We start from the raw sequence: 17458 nt of genomic DNA, 5'->3' as shown, positions 1-17458 counted from the left end.
ACTAAAAACCAGTGTCAGGAAAGACTAACCCTGCCTGCAAGAGCAGGCTCACAGTTCCCTAAGAAAAGCTCAATTCCAGCATTCTCCCTGGGGGAACAGTGTCCAGCAAACACGTTGTTTCTAAGCCTGAGTGTGTTCTGAGCAAACAGGCTCTGCCTCGTGCCCAGCTGTCTCTGCCTGCCGAGATGATGCACTGCTGCTTGCACACTTGAGGGAACACTGCTCATCCATCACCTGCCTGTCCCCACCAGAGCTGTGTCTGGCTAAAAAAGCCAGCAGGCTCTGAGAGCCTTCTTGGGGGAATGACAGGTCCCACAGCCTGGGAGAAACCAGCCAAGGTTGTTTTGCTGCCTGTGTCAGGAAAATTATTGAAAGCACTGCAGTCAAAGCAGCTGGAGCCCAGCAGAGCTGCCAAGCATCCAGCTAGGTAGCAGTAACGGGTTTATTAAAACCCAGGCAGAAATGCTGAAGTCCAGAGGCTGAGTAAGATCTTCAGAAACTTCCTGGGACACGGCCAGAAAGGCATCTTCAGGATCAGCTGGAAACAGAAGATGACATCTGGTGTGAGATCAGCCCTTTGAGAACCCCTGCATGCCCAAGGATGCAGTGCCTGCTGTGGAGAGCTGGTGTGGCTGCTGGACCACTGCCCCAAGCCCCCAGAGCCCTCTGAGCCAGATCAGCCTGGAGCAGCCCAGAATCCAGCTCTGCATCTTGGACAGGAAGGCAGCGGGCTGGAATTCTCTGTGAAGCTTTAGGAAGGAGCTGTCCTGCACACAACTCGTTTGAGGATTTCAAGAATTCACAGATTAAATGGTTGTGACTAAGAATAAACACAAAATACTGCTTTGGTTCTGTAGTTAGATGGGAAATTGCTTGTACACCAGTGCCAGGAAACCGTGGTAATTAAGTGGTTGTTCAGGCTGGAGCTCACCCAAGCCATGAGCAGGGTTTTTGGAGAGAACATGCCCGTTTTCCCAAAGCACCATCAGGATGTGAATATGCCTTGATTACAACCCAAGCCAGACAGGGAACCCCAGATTCTCCACAGGCTCCGGAGCCGCTCCACTGGGATGGGTCCAAGAGGGAGCAGGAAAGATGACACTGATGGCCTTGGTCACATCCCCACATCACAGAAGGATCTGAATTATTCAAATGCAGGGTGGCACTCCTACCTGTGACAGAGTGAGGAGCCATTTAAATGTCTCCATGCTTCAACTGTACAATGCAAAGTTCAAGCCATCTAAGTATTTTACAGAACATTCATTTTCATCTCCTCTCAGAAAGCTGAGGAGCTGGGACATGCTTACAGGGCAGGCACAGCAGGAGGGACATCCCCAACCGGACTTTTAAGGGGAAAGCACATCCCTTCCTGCCAGCTCCTCCTGACTGTTCTTCAGAGGCTGAGCTCACAATTTGCACAACACAATTCGTGGTAGGACTCGATGATCCTTGAGGTCTTTGGTTCTGTGAGGACTTCAGGCTGGGCACTTACAGTGGGGCTATGCCCTGAGCACGTGTCACAAGTAAAAAGGACAATGGTTTCATAGATCACCAGGTAAGAGTTAATTCAGATTTGCCCAAATCGTGAACCCAGTGTCAAATCTTCTGTTAAACTACATCTGGGGTCAGAAAAATGTGGTTTCTACATCTCTCATCACCAGGGATGCTGCTCTAGTTGAGTCAAATCTGTTTCAGCAGACTGGGACACCCCTCGTTCATGCCAGGATCCACCAAGTCCGGTGTAAGAAGGATCAAAGCTTTCAGAGCGATGGTGGTCAGTCCCACCTGTGGGACATGGCCGGATCTGACACAGATGGAACAAGTTTTAGATGGCATTTGCATCTTTCTTTCTTTTGCTTTTGACAGCAAAAGGACTTCCTGCTGTCAAAAAGAATTTCAACTCATTTAAATCCACAGAAGAATTGAGGATTAAAAGATAGAAGTTGTCTGCCTGGTGTTTTAAGCTCATCCTGCCTATCCCCTTCTGAGCCTCCCATACAGTGCCTGAAATGCCTCCAGTGATTATGTTTGTAAGCACAGAAGACACAGCAAAAAAAAATTGATTACATAGTGATAATAGGAATATGCTAGATGTTTAGGTGTCAAATGAAACATAATTCTGAAGAATATTTTGCCTTTAGAATAATACATCATCTTCCCAAACCACCACAAGCTCCCCTGTTATTAATACTCTTCTGAACGACTACAATTGAAATGATAATGCATTTCTAAATTAATATTGCATCTTCCCATTTCAGTATCTGATGAGCTGTATCAAAACTTCATTAAATCACTCCCTGTTTTGCCAGCTCCAGCTCATACTCGGGCCCGTGAAACACATCTGCCTCCACACCAGCGCCTGCTCCGAGCCATGCGCTGCGAATGCCAACGTGTGATCAACTGTGCTAATGGGACGAATAACAGAGCTAATGAGGTGGCTTCCCAGACGTGACAAACCCATTTTAGGCTGCTAAATAAATATCAGACACAAAATTAGGAGGTTTATCAACACATGACTTCATGATTAGCTAAGAGTTCTCTTTGGGAAGCTCCATGGTGTTCCCCCAGCAATTTCATGTTAGTAGTAGGAAAATGAAATTGTTCTTGTAGCTTTGTCGTTAGGGGTATAATCTTCCCTTTCTTTTAGGGATACAGGACACTTAAAAACATTTCCAATATTCCAGTGCACTTATTTTTACACTGACTCCCAGTATCCCAGTCACCCTACCCTGCCCCTTCACAGACAGAGCCATTCCCAGCTCCCATCCAGCCATCCTGCTCAAGGCTGCTGCCATCCCAGGCCTCCTGCCACTTTTCCCCGGGGGAAAAAGCCAACCCTTACACCCCCAAAACAGCACCAGGACTGCCTCCCCCACAGTAGTGAGTTCTGCAGCCTCTCAGAATCAGCCAGGTTGGAAAAGACCTCCAAGATCATTGAATCCAATCTGTGACCAAACCCCACCCTGTCAACCAGACCAGAGCACTGAGTGCAGTGCCTCAGCTCTGCCCCAATGGCTCAAGTTTGAGTTGCAAATGACAACTCAGCTGATGGATCAAGAGAACATCCTTCAACAGGCAAACCATTAGATCAGGGTTAATTAATTAGAGAGCAATTTCAATACTTGTAAGAAACTTCAAACCCCAGCACTGCCTCAGCCAGGCTCTGCTCTCCCCTTGTTTTTGTTTGTTGTTAGAAGTGACTGCAATTAAGCTGTGTGCCAAGCCAGGACTATACCTGGATCTTAAATTAAATCAGCTCCTGCCAAGAGATGCAGCTAATTCATTTAAATTCTCATTTCAAGGAAGACATTTCATTTCAAGTTTGAAATATAATTACTTGGTCAGAGCCCAGGAGACCACACCATCTTCAAGTGAAGTGATTGTGATTTCCAACCTCCAGTTCAGTGTTCTTGTCCCCGAGATAACTACGAGGTATGAGGGATGTAACCAAAAAAGTCACTAAAGTGAACATTGTCACTCTAACACTTCAAGGAAAGGATTGCAGAGTACTCCAACATGGCCACTACAAATCCTTACCTTCTTTTTGCACATCTGGATATTTGGAAAAATTTCTTCATCCATAGGGTTGTCCAGCCCTGGCACAGCTGCCCAGGGCAGTGGTGGAGTCCCTGTCCCTGGGGGGAACTGAAAGCCCTGTGGATGTGGCACTTGGGAACATGGGTCAGTTGTGGCCTTGGCAGTGCTGGGGGAACAGCTGGACTCTGTGGCCTTAGAGGGCTTTTCCAACCCTGTGATTCTGTAAGAATTTATACCCTCTTTCAGAAAGAAATTTCAAGACTAATCTTTCTTTTAGAGACACTTCCCCATGTCAGTGTTTCCCCTCTGCCCCACGGTGGCCATGGCATGCAGGGGAACATGCAGCCTGGCTGATCAGGGCTCGAGGCCCCAGCAGCTCCAAGCAGAAAAAGCCATAAATCAATGTGTAGTAAGGACTAAAAATTGATTTTTCCTAAGTTGCTGTATAGTGTAAGTTCAAGCGATGGGACTGAGACTCTGCAAAAATAGATCATCTGGTAATTTGCATTAATGAGACTTAACAGTGTTTGTCAGAGAGTGATTAAGAAACTGTGCACCAGTCCCCCAGTCCCCGCCTCCAGCAGCAGCACAGACATGTTATTGGGGTGCCCAAAGGCAGCAGAGCACCCACACAGCACCCACTGCAGCCTTCTGGGGAGCAGCACACAGGAATTCCAGGCTGCTGTAATTGTGCCTTTCAAAATCCCACCCAAAGAGCCACGACCATCAGTTTTCCATTCAAAGTCCCTCCTCAGGAGACATGGCCTTCAATTTCCCATTCAAAATCTCTCCCAAAGAGCCATGGCCACCACTTTCCCATGCGACAGTCCAAAGCTAAACCCACTCCTTTCGATAAATACGCTGTGGCAACTTTTATAGGCTTGCTAGGGAATGCTGTGCTGATTGTTTTCCTTTTGACAATTTTCTTATTGCTCAGGTTCTCAGGGCTGGCAACAAACACTGCTTTTTATTTTCCGGGGTGGAATAGTGCTGCTAAAACACGAAACACCAGAACTTGTCTTCAAAAGAAATGAGACATTTCACTTGCCCTTTATTAAGCTGTTTAGGTTGTTGAACTCTGATTTTCCCTTCTTTAAATTGAAAGGAGAAAAAGAAGAATTATTAAAATATGTGAAACCATCGAGCAAAATGCACAATGAGGAAATCTTCAGCAATGTGTGGCTGCAGCAATGTTACATAAAGAGGTTTAATGGGCTCTGTGGGAACAACATCAGAACATCAGCAATTCCACTGTAGTGCATTTCAGCTCAGTTGCTCATTAAATGGGTTACTCTGGGACTTTAACTTATTTTGGAAGTTATTATGAATTGTAGCTCTACATTCTCTGGGTTTTTTCTCTCCATTTCATACACAGTCCATGACTCCAGGGTCAGGGATTGTGGTGGGTGATGAGACCTGTCAAGTGCAGATGTCAGACAATGTCAGAACATCGTCCCAAGAAGTTCCAGGATGGTTGGTCTTTAAGCATTTTTAAGTGTTGTTCACGTTTTGGCTCAAGAACCCCAGAGAACTCCAACATTTCTCACACTGAGCAATCTAATGTTCAGCAATTGATACCAGTTCAGTGACCACTGGATGCTCTGGAGAGTGGAGCTAAACAACTTGGAAAACAACTTGGAGATCAACTGGAAAGATATTAAGCAGAACTGTATTTTTTTTAAACATTAATTTTTAAATGCCACTGAATTTAAAAGGAAAAATGCACTGCTATCAAAATACACACATTTCTGAAATGACAAATCTTGGTTTTAAAATGCCAAAATTACTCATTAAAAATAATTTTTCAAACAAAACGAAACAGCTTGACCTTTAAGGCATTCCACACTGTTGAGGTCAACTTTTAGCCAAATTCAACTTAGAATTGTTTTTGCCTGGAAAGTTAGCCTGATATTAACTGAAGATAAAGTGTATTGCTCAGCTCTGAACAGAGATTAGAAGATCCATTTTCCACTGCACTCCTATGAATAACAGCAATTTTACTGCTTTGGAGCACATAACATCTGCTGAGATGACAAAGTTTTCACTTGGATAAAAATCTAAATTTAATCCTTGCCCCGAGCATTTCCCTTCAGCTCCGTGGGTCACGTGTGGGGGAAGCAGAACCAGCAGCACCCCTACGCACAGCTCCAGGCACCATCAATGACCATCCTGTCCTGGAGCACAGGTCAGACCTGCTGCAGGTGAGCAAAGGAATTCTGATCACAAATATGAACCTTTGCAGGGCTGTCGGGAGCAGAGTCAAGGACAGGGGACAGAGGAACACGGGGCCAGGCAGTGCCTACCCTCCCTGAGGTTCAGCTGTCAGCTGCCCCACCGAGGCTGTGATTTGAGGACAAAGGGGGTGGCAATTTTCCCCCAGGTATCCAGATTATTGTTTTTACACATCCAGAATAATCTTCCCCAGCTGCATGGAGCCTGGTCAGGGGACTGCCAGGGAAACCCAGCACAGTTCAGCTCTGCTCCTGCTTGTCCCAGGGCTGCTCCTCAGGCGCTCCCTCACCTGCCTGCCGGTGTTTTAGAGCCAGGGGAGGAGCAGGGGACCCTGCAGCAGGGGCTGCCTGCCCTCCTTATCCATCTTGTTGCACCTCTGAGCCCCAGGAAAGATTCGTGGTGAGGTTCCATGCAGGGCCGTGCCTGTGACACCAGAGCTGGGGTGTGGGCAGGAATTCCAAGTTGAGTTCATGAGCAGTAGAGCTATAGGAATTTTAAAAGATCGCAAGCATGACAATACAATCCTGCCAACATAGAGCACAACATTCTGAAAACGTGGGCAGAGCTGGAGGGGCTCAGACTGGAGAAAAGGAGGCTCAGGGGGGAGCTCCTTGCTCTCCACAACTCCCTGACAGGAAGGTGCAGCCAGGGGGAAGGTGGGCTCTGCTCCCAGGAGACAAGGGACAGGACATGAGCAAATGGCCGCAAGCTGCACCATCAGAAGTTCAGGTTGGATATTGGAGACAATTTCTTCACCAAAAGCATTGTCCAGCCCTGGCACAGGCTGCCCAGGGCAGTAGTGGAGTCCCGATCCCTTGAGGGATTTATGACATGTAGATATGGCACTTGGGGACGTGTGTTTGTGGTGGCCTTGGCAGTGCAGGGGGAATGGTTGGACTCAATCTTGGATGGTTTTTCCAACCAACCAACCTTCTAACTCTGACCTGCAGCTCTACATTGAGGAGAGGAGCAGCCTGAGCCAGAGCTGCTCCACTGAGCTTTCCTGGGCAGCCAGGTGGAAGGTGCTGCTCTAGCAGCCACAAGCAATGGCCCAGAAGAGAGTTCCCTGGAATCACAGCTCCAGCAAAGTCACACACTGAGCTGCAGAGCTCCCACCCGGGAGCACTGGCCAGGATTGCTGCACCAGGCAGCCGAGGCCTATGGAGCTGCACAGCCAGGCTTTGTTCAGTGATTCATTATTCTGAAGTGCTGAATAATTCAGCACACAGAATTAACGGCATATGCCACTGAAACATTCCATATGGAACATGGCTCCCTCAGGAGCTGCGCTCTCCAAAGGCAACAGCACATCTCCCCACGCACTCAGCCTGAGCTGTGGGCAGGGGCTCCTTGGCAGCATCACAGCCCAGATGCCACGGGCTCGCTGGGGTCCTTTGCCATCCCAGGGTGGAGCGACAGGGCAGGGTCTAGAAACATGGGAATGCAGAGGGATGGAGAGAAAGAAGTCTCCTCTCCCACTCCTCCTGCCCAAAACACCACCCTGAAACTCTGGCCAGGGCAGCACACACAGCCTCACACGAGACACACTCAGACAAATTAGTCTCCTCATGACTTAAGTTTTCCACAGCCTTTTCGAGGAGGCGACTTTATTCTCTTCATTCCCTTCTACAGACAGATTCCCGCCCACAAGCCAGAAAACTTGTATGAGCAGAGACAGCTCTGTCCACACTGTTCTCACAGCTGTCCAAAGGCAGCCGCACATCAGTAACACACTCACGAACCACAGCCCAAAAATGTCTACGTGGGCAGCTCCTGTGAGAATCTGAACATTGCATCAGCCCTTCCTTGTCCTGGAGGAATTTTTGCCATCAGTGAAGAGAAAAAGGCTGTCTCCTGGAAGACAGAGACTGAGAACAACACACAGCCCATGCTCCTAGGCACACTGAGCAGCCAGGGCTGCAGTGACCTATCAACTCAGACAGAACCAGTCCTGGCATCCTCCCATATTTCAATCAATAACTGAACAGAAGGTGATACCCAATCCAGAAGATAAAAATCTCACCAAATTAAATTAACTTGTACAGTGTAACCAACATTCATTAAGCCAATTTAGTCAAGCAGTGACCTCAGCAGCTTTCACTTAATCATATCCTTAAATATCAAATCCACATGCAGATCTTTTATAAGCCCTTTCCAATTACATCTTACTAAAAACTTTGAATAAATAAATGTAACTGGAGTCATCTGTGTGCAGTGAGCATAAACACAGTTATACCCATTAGCTCTGAGGGTCAGTGCCACACCCCCACCTGCACAGGGTAGCTACAGGTACCCATGTGCCCAGCTCACAGACACACAACAAGGCTCATTTCTCCCTCTGGAATCACACAGAAGTGGTTGCAAGCATTCTCCATGACCTGCTGCTTAGTTGCCTTCATAACTTTTCCATTGTCACACGCCTGCCAGCTCTCTCCAGTGACACTTGTCACTGTGGTCGATCTTGCACCGTCCTATTTCCTTCTGCATTTGCTGCCACACCACCTGTGATTCTCACCCACAGAGCTGTGAAAATTCCTCATAAAAATAGAATTTCTAAGTATGTTATTTTCTGTGTAGGAAACGTGGTTTTCAGCTGCTTGAAGCCCAGTGCAGCTGGGGATCCTCGCCAGGTTCCCTCTGCACAGAGCAATTCCATACTAAAGCTCTGCCGTGCCCACACTCCAGCCCGTGCCACAGGACAGCCACCCTCCTCTGAGGCACATGTCAGCACAGAGAGCACAAAACAGCCACTTTATTTTTCCTGACCCTTTATTTCGGGTGATTGCAGGGCCGAGCAGTCTGACAGGTAAGCACTGGCGCTGTCTCGATGGTATCACACCAGACATCAGCGGCACCGCAGCTGAGACAGGCTTGGCCTGACCCCGGCTGTTGGACACTGAACCCCTGTGACCCCCATCTGTGCCACACCAGGAGAAACCTGGCAGAGGGCACAAGGGCCCCGGAAGGCAAAAAGAGAGAGAAAAATTGTAATAAAGAAGAAAATTTGTAATAACAGCAAGGGAAAGAAGAAAGCCAAAATGGTAGAATCCAGAAAGCCCGGTGATTTTCAGGAAGATGGGTAGAAATTCACTGATGTCACTTGCCCTTTGCACTCTCTGCCGGGTCCGTGGCTGCCCCATTGTGCCAGTCCTGGTGCCAAGTGTACCTGGCTGTCCCCACAGGAGCAGCAGGACAGGGCTGGCAATGGGGACACACCTGCACATGGGCCAGCACTGTGCCAGGACACCCATGGCAGCACCAGGGCAAGGTCACACCTGCTCCTTGCACCACAGCTCACAGCTCTGGCACACCTGGCACCTTTCCTGCCTCCGCACAGGCTGCCTCCCGGGAAGCAGGGGCAGGGCTGTGGAAGCGCTGGGGATCCAGAATGAATTGCACTACTAGTGCCAAGCAGCCTCAGCAGATGTTCCTGGTGTCAGCAGGACGCTCCAGACCCCCATTTCTATTCCTGGAAGAAACACTGGGAACAAATCCTTGCAGTTTCACCTTCTTACAACCTCTCACATCTTCAAGAATGAATTCCCCGGCCTTGCCGCTGCAGAAAAGTATCGGTAATGTTATGGCTAATTTTATTTGTGCAGCACTCCCTCAAACACAGCAAGCAGATGAGAAAGCCGAACGAGGGTAGTGGGTCAGCAGGCGAGCTGTGCTCTGTACCAGAAATCTCTGTGCTTAAATTATCAGATTTCTCATAAAAATCTCCCTCATGTGGGGAGTAAATCTGCTTTAATGTATCACACCTATTGCTAACTCACAGAACTGAAAATCTCATTTCATGGGCCCCAGGTTTACCCGATTACAGTTCCACTGTGGAGAGTTTCTTAAAGCAATACAAGCTGATAATGAAATACTTGCTGATGAAGCAGCATTCCTGTACCTGCCCCTGGCCATGGCCATGGCAAGGGGACAACCCCCATGGGCCTGCCTGGCTGGCACTGCAGAGCCCACTGAAGGGGCACATGGGCAGACACAGCCACCTTCCTGAAGCTCAGGCAGGGGAGATTTCCACTTATCTAAAGGGAAAAGCATTTCCTTCAACAATAGCTTGGAATTTATGATCAAGTCGAGATGTCAAGATTGCTGAGACACCCTTTTAAGGCAGCTGTAAATTGTTTAGACAATAGGAAATGACAGCTTCTGCTCAAGCTTACAGGGGGGAATCCAGGCTGGAGTGCAGATTTATGAATTTGAAGGTAGGAGACTGCTGAATGCATATTCTTCACGGGGAAGTGAGCATCTCCAAAGCTATACATTTAGTTATTCTTTGTACTCATACTTCGATTTACTTAAAAGCAGGAATTTAGTTCTCTTCTCTATTGCTCTTGCTTCAGTGCTGCTCAGAGGCACTGATGGCCAAGTAACTGTTGGAGAGGGGCCTGGCACATCCATGGAATTCACAGGTCCTCCCTCATAGTCCCCTCTCTGCCTGCACCCACTTGTTCCCAGTGCTCTCCTTTACTGCATGAGGCCTGTGCAGTGTGAGGCCCTGCACTCTGGGCACTGGCACAAAGGGAGAAGTTGTCCTGCCCAGGAGCTCCCCGGGGCCATGGAAGAGAGCCCTGAATCCTCCCTGTGGGAGAACTGGGGCTCAGGTGTACTTTATAGTGTGTGGGCGTTGTCTAGAGCAGGGAAGCTTTACCCACTTGGAAATACAGGAGCCGACCTTCCAAAGGTAAATGCACCCAAACTGAGCTGAAAGAAGTGGAGCAAACACAGTCACAGAATAGAGGGTTGGAGGGGACCCCTGGAGATCATCCAATCCAATCCCCTGCCAGGACACAACCACAGGAACCCAGAGCAGGTGACAGGAATGTGTCCAGGTGGGGTTGGAATGTCTCTGGAAAGGGAGACTCCACACCCTCCCTGGGCATCTGTTCCAGTGCTCAGCCACCCTCCATGGAAAGAAGATCTTCCTCATCTTGAGATGAAACGTTGTGTTTTAGTCTATGGCCATTGCTCCTCATCCTGTCACTGGCACCACTGAAAAGAGTCTGGCACCATCCTCTTGGCACCCCTTGGAGATATTTGTATGGATTGATGAGATTCCCTCTATCCAGCATCAGCTCAGCATTTCTGAAAACACAACCCTGAGTGCACTTTCTGAAATCCAACTGGGTTGTCTGAAAAGCTCCCCGTGGAATGTTGCTCACAGCCCAATTTTTCAATTTCTACTCACACACAAAACCTGAAGCCTCTGGCTTGCCTGTACCCAAACTCACTTTATTTAGAGCCAGGCAACCAAAACAGAATCAAATTTATCAACCAGATCTCATCATGTGGAAAGCAGAGTGATGAAGCCTCAGTTGCAATCGACTGAATTTTGAATTAAGCAATCAACTGATTAATTACTTGACTTTTGTCTAATAAAGCAAAATGTAAATGACACTGGCACAAGAGTTACGTTCCATCACTGTAGCTCCTTCTTTCCTTTGCTGTATGATATGGGAATTCACTGGAATTACAGATGACTAAAGAGATGTGTGAGTCTGTCAGAAAATGCCCAGTTATCCAAGACTGCCATTAGTTTTTCTTGCCATCCAGTGTGTTGTAAAAGAGGGAAGAGCTGTTTATGTATACAGGCAAGTATTCTGCATCCCTACGCAATAAATAGCAAGTGCCAGGTTATTCTGTCAGTTCTGGCATCCTCTATCAACAGTTAAGTAGATACAATCCATTGTACCTTTCAGATTGATTTCACACTGATGAATGTGAGATTGTCAAGTTGATCAGTCCTCCCAAATACATTAATCCACTCTGAGGTCATCCTGAGCTCATTTAAAATATTCTTTTTCTGTCCTGTGATACTTCTGATAAATGGCCAGTGGAAGACAGAGTCTCCTCTGCAGGATGTCAGGGCCAAACGTGAAGGCTGTCAAAAAATCAGCATTAAAACCTGCTCAATGTGCTGTTTCCCAAAAATCCTTTAAATGGCACAGTGTGTTTGCTGACATTAATCACGGGTGACATTCTAGGGAGGGCTGAGTGTGCATGTCAAGAGAAACTTCTCCAGATCCCAAAGACATGAATCACCTGGAAAGCAACTGTGTTTTTATCTCTAGCTGCTAAAACCCATCACTTCTGTGCCTTTTACTGCCTCACAGCCCTTCAATCCTTCACTTCCCCACAGTGAGCTGGGAGAGTGAGCACCTGCAGCACATTTCCAAGGATCCAGTAAGGCCCGCTTCCAGGAAATGCCCCAAGAGCAGCCCCTGCCATGGCCAGCAGCTACAGCCAGAGGGGAAATACATCACGACATTCCCATAAGAAAAAGAAGTTCTAATTTTAGAAATCAGAAAAATAAATGGCTGCAGGCCTCTGTAATCTCCACATCAGCACAACAAGATGCTTAGTCAATAAAATAGTTCAGCTAAGTGATCTCAGCATGTAATTCCATACGGATTTTTTTTCGGGGGGAAATGCTATCATTTTCCATTTCAGTTTAATGAATCATGTGAATTATAGTAACATTACAAATGGTTCTCTCTGCAGCCTATTAGTTTGTTTCTGTATGGTTCTAATGGAAGACATGCTTCATTTCCATCCTAGCTTGCCCTCAAGCCATTACGAATAAATTGTATTATCATAAGCAGTTACCTTTTAAAATGATCTTATCAAAAGAAAGTCTTTTGCATTGTTAAGGAGTGTTTATCACCATTTTAGGCAAAGTGCTGCAGGCACTTCACTCTTTTTATAAATAGAAATAATCGTAGCAAAGAGACCAAGGGCCTGGAACTGCCTGGGCACCCTCCAGGCACAGGCATGAACATCTCTAGAGTACTGGTGCTGCCATCAGCAGCAAATTGAATCCTTCACATGTTCATGGAGTGTAAGGCCATGGGGACAGTTCAATTACTTACTCTTAACTCCTGCACACCACAGGCTGCTGCAGTTCACCCAGCTGCCCCTCCACTGAAACCGGTCACCAGTGCCTTTGGCTCCGACACAGCCAGGGTGCAGCCTGAGCGGAGCTCGTTGAGGATCATCCTGCCCAGACTCAGACACATCAGGAGAAGTGGGACTGACCCCTTCCAGATGGTGCTCACCCAAGCGAGGGATCACCCTCCTTGTTTTCCAGACTTTTTTCCTTGACACAGCCCTGAAGCATCACGAGTTTTTCTATTTTTACTGACTCCTGTCACAATTTCACAGGAGGACAGACATTTTGACTATAAATAACTACCCAGCTATACATATCCATGTAGGAAAGAATAACTACCCTCACTGGGAAGAATTTCAAGCAAAGAGCCCCCAGTGTCAGGCACCCTGTGCTCCCCAGGCATGACAACCCCATGCTTCACTTGGTTCATCAGTGGAAAGCTTTTGCAGAAGATTAACTAAACCTCCATTCTTTGCTATTTAACACCATTCCTTCTAGCCCAGTCTAGAACACACAAGAGAATTTCCTTCTCTATAGTTTGAGGAGTTTTTTGAGTTTGCTTGGGGGTTTTTTTGCACATTTGAAGAACAACATTCCAGGCAATCTTTTCTAGACTGAGCAATAGCAATATCCTTGACCTTTATATATAAATCAGCATTATGTCCCTCGGTAGGAAGGGGGTCAGAAGGCATCAGATACCTTAGTAACTTTTCATGTAAGCTAAATCTAAAAAGGAAAAATAAAATCCATGAGTTTTCTGAAGCCCACCAGGACACTTGGCTGGAGAATGCCAGAAAAACACCAGAATCTTGGTGGTTTTCAGTGCAGCACCTTTGATTTTAATAACCCATATCAGCACAAGTCTGTAGCTCAAATCCAGCCTAAACACTGCTCTGAATCAGAAAATAATGGTCTGGGCAAGAATGTCAACAGCAGAAGAATCACTTCTGGGTGACAATGAGTGCCTTGATGGAGTGTTCCACTTCAAGACACTTCATTTTGCCCTCTACTCTCCAGGTCACTGACTGCAGGAAGCCTCCATCTACTCAGCATCCTGTACCAAAAGTTTGTCATATGAATAAATGTACATATTCATAGTCCAGCTGCTACTTGGATGGTCAGAGCCTGACTAGATGAGCAGCACTGACAAAACCACCAGGTAGCTCAGTCACCATGCTTCTCAGTAATAAAAATGCAAATAAAATAGGAAATAAGAATTCTTGCTACTACCATGAAAAATTAAAGTGCTGTCAATTTAATGCAGTTTTGCTTTTTCAGTAAAATAGCATCTGTTCTCCCACACTGAACAGTAATAACACCCTGCAAGGCACAAGGTCTAAAGCTTCTAATGACATGTTATAAGCCCACTTTGGCTGTGCCCACCTTGGGAATGACATTGTTTTTTAAAAAGCAAAAGAAAAGAAATACATCTGGGAAAGAAATACATTAATTACAGAGCTCTCTCTTATAGCTCTGACACTGGATAGGGATGACAGAATTTACAGTGTTATTTCTCTCCAAGGTGCAGAAAATCATAGAATCATTAAGGTTGGAAAAGCCCTCCAATAGCATCAAGTCCAACCTGTGCCTGATCCCCAGCCCAGGGCACTGAGTGCCACCTCCAGCCCTTCCTTGAGCACCTCCAACACCTCCCTGGGCAGCTCCTGCCAATCCCTGAGCACCCTTTCCATGGGGAAATTCCTGCTGCTGCCCACCCTGAGCCTCCCCTGGCCCAGCCTGAGGCCGTTCCCTCTCCTCCTGTCCCTGTTCCCTGCCAGCAGAGCCCGACCCCCCCGGCTGCCCCCTCCTGTCAGGGACTTGTGCAGAGCCACAAGGTCCCCCCTGAGCCTCCTTTGCTCCAGGCTGAGCCCCTTTCCAGCTGCCTCAGCCTCTCCCCATGGGACAGACTTTTTATATTGATGATGTATAAATGTGTCCCTGATCAGATACAACATAGGACACTAACTGTAGTTATTTGCAACTTAAAAGGTTTAACAATTGTGTCAACTTGAAGTTGTCAGAGGGTGGGAGCAGACACTGGGGCGCTGCAAATTAAACCATGCTGGCAACCACTTAAAAGTGCTCCTAAAAGGTTTGGCTGTAGGAGCTTATTAACTGACAGGAGAAGTCCTGCCATGGGGAAAGGAGCTTCCTTTTATGAGCTACAGAAAATAAATTAGATTTTTTTCCCCTCTACTCTATGTAGGTAGAAAAAGCTCTTTGATATCCAGAAACATGAAACAATAAATTGTTATAAAACCCAGACAAAAATTTAATTTCAAAAATGGAATCTGTTCTGTTATTTCAAGTTTCTGGCTCTCATCAGCAAGGTGAGGTCATATATACATATATATATATATATATACACCAATAGCATATATATATATATATATATATGCTGAGTTATGTATAGATATATAGTGCCAGGACACAGGGAATGGCTTCCCACTGCCAGAGGGCATGGTTAGAGGGGATATGAGGAACAGGTTGTTCCCTGGGAGGGTGAGGAGGCCCTTGCACAGGTTGCCCAGAGCAGCTGTGGCTGCCTCTGGATCCCTGGCAGTGTCCAAGGCCAGGCTGGATGGGGCTTGGAGCAACCTGGGACAGTGGAAGGTGTCCCTGCCCATGGCAGGGGGTGGCATTGAATGGGCTTTAACGTCCCTTCCAACCCAAACCATTCTGGAATTCGATATACAGTAGTATTTTGGAGGTTTGGGGGTTTTTTTCTGATGTTGCTGTTTGAGCTTTGCTTCTTTTAAACAATAGTTGGAGAGAGACGAGAATTCCAAGCTCACCATTCAGGCACTCACAGCCTGACTCTCCCACTCTTCCCTGCAAGGCTCTGGGGCAACCAAGGGACCAGAGTTCAGCCTTTGGGCTGAGGCACTGCTGGGCCTGTGCACACCTGGGATTGCACCTGCAGCTCAGGTGAACAGCTCACCCTCCTTGGGCTCTTAAGGGAAAGAGGTTTCAGATTTGGGCTGTAATTTCTCTGCAGGTTAAAGCCAAAAATAACCATCAGCCTTGTCCTCTGCAGAACACACTTGGTCGGAGAGGCAGCTCTGCCAAGGACTGACCTGTCCCAGTCCTCACTCCCCTGGCCAAAAGCCACTCCAGGAACTGCAAAACAGACAACAAGATAAATTAAGTGATACTAAATAAACAGCAACTCCAAGTTTGCATTCAGACCACAATCAAGAAAAAAAATATTCTTGTGCTTATCTCTGCACACAGCTCCCATCCACTAATGCCGGAGGCACAAGTCTTTCCAGGACCAGACCATGATCAGTTCATAATTGCAAAAATCTCCCAAGCACCAGGCTTTTAATTGTTTCTCTAAGATTTGCCTAAGAGCTATTTTAATTCCAAGCAGCTGTCTTAAAGAACAACAAGAAAACAACTTAATATGTAGGGCTTGACTGGGATAGCTCATTATTGATTGAGAAGAGAAGAAATAATTAAGTTCCTGAAAAATACATTTTGTGACTACTTTGAGGAAAGTTTCAGAGACCAAATGAAGGACTCTGGGAGGGGGCTTGAGCATATTTTGGCATAGCAAGAGAACTGCACAACCCCTGCTGAGCTGTGGGGACCTGAGGTTGGTTCTGTGGAGGTTGCGGCACTGCGTGGTGTCTGTGCAGACCATGGGACAGACTTGATGCTGTTGTTTGTTATTTACCCTTTGCAGCTGTGTCCAGCCCTCCATCACCCTGGAGAGGAACCTTCCACAAGGGCACAGCCTGGGACAAACCAGCCTCGGTGTCCACCTGGCCTGTGGGGCTGGGCAGGTGTGGTCAGTGCCTCCCTGGACCAGCTCTGACTATCAGGGCTACACAGATATCTGCTGTCCTTAAAAAACATTCCCCCCCCTCCCTGTGAGATATGTAGAACCTCTCCTACTTAGAGGCACTTTTCATCAATTATCTCAACCCATCTGGCTTTGTCTCCAAGTCGCATTGATTATGAGCATCCTGTGCCCTAGAGATAAACACACCAGCCCCATTTCCCCCCTGTGCCTTCTCCATATTGGCTCCTAACGTGATGAGACTGGTGATGATCAGCCTGCTGGGAAATCAATAAGAGCACAGACATGTCACAGCCCCAAGATTAATGGAACTGACTTGGCACAGAAAACTTCCCTGCGTTTGCACAGCCAGCCCACAGTGCTTGTCAGTTCAAGTTTCCTTAACCACGGGCATGGATCCAACTTCGTGGCCATCCTCAGAATTGGAGCTCACCCACTTCCACAGCTCTGGCTGCGGAGCCACCAGCGAAAACAGCCCACGCCAAGCTCCATCAGAAGAGAATGTAAAGACTGAAAAAAGTACCTTTATCCCAAGTAGCCATGAGCAGAATAAAAACCAGCCTAACAAAAAGCCCCAAACCCTATCTTCACAGATTGGTTCTGGCAGGTTAGCAGCTGCATTTTGTTAATGGTAATCATTCTGGGGAAGGCCAATTAACTTTTCTATTAATCCATCAAATCAGCCCCTCATCTTGCTTTTGTTTTACATTTAATATCGCTCAGAATCACTCCTCTCCAGTGTGACTGCTGCAAATCCCATGCAGGAGTGACTGCTGGATCACCTTTTCCACACCCCTCAGTTTGCACAACGCTGGCACACGGGTCTCCCACTGCAGAAATCCCTCTGCAATCTGTACTGGCAGTGTGGGAATGGACTTCCCCATAGTACTGGTGGGTGAACCCATGAGCAAGTGTTGTAGAGATCAAGAAAAGAAGCAGGAAGGCAGAGACAAGAGGGTACTACAAATCTTACAATTTATAGAATC

Source organism: Coloeus monedula (assembly GCF_965178545.1).
Source record: "Coloeus monedula genome assembly, chromosome: 24".
In the NCBI taxonomy this organism is placed as follows: Eukaryota; Metazoa; Chordata; class Aves; order Passeriformes; family Corvidae; genus Coloeus; species Coloeus monedula.
This window is presented reverse-complemented; position numbering follows the sequence as displayed.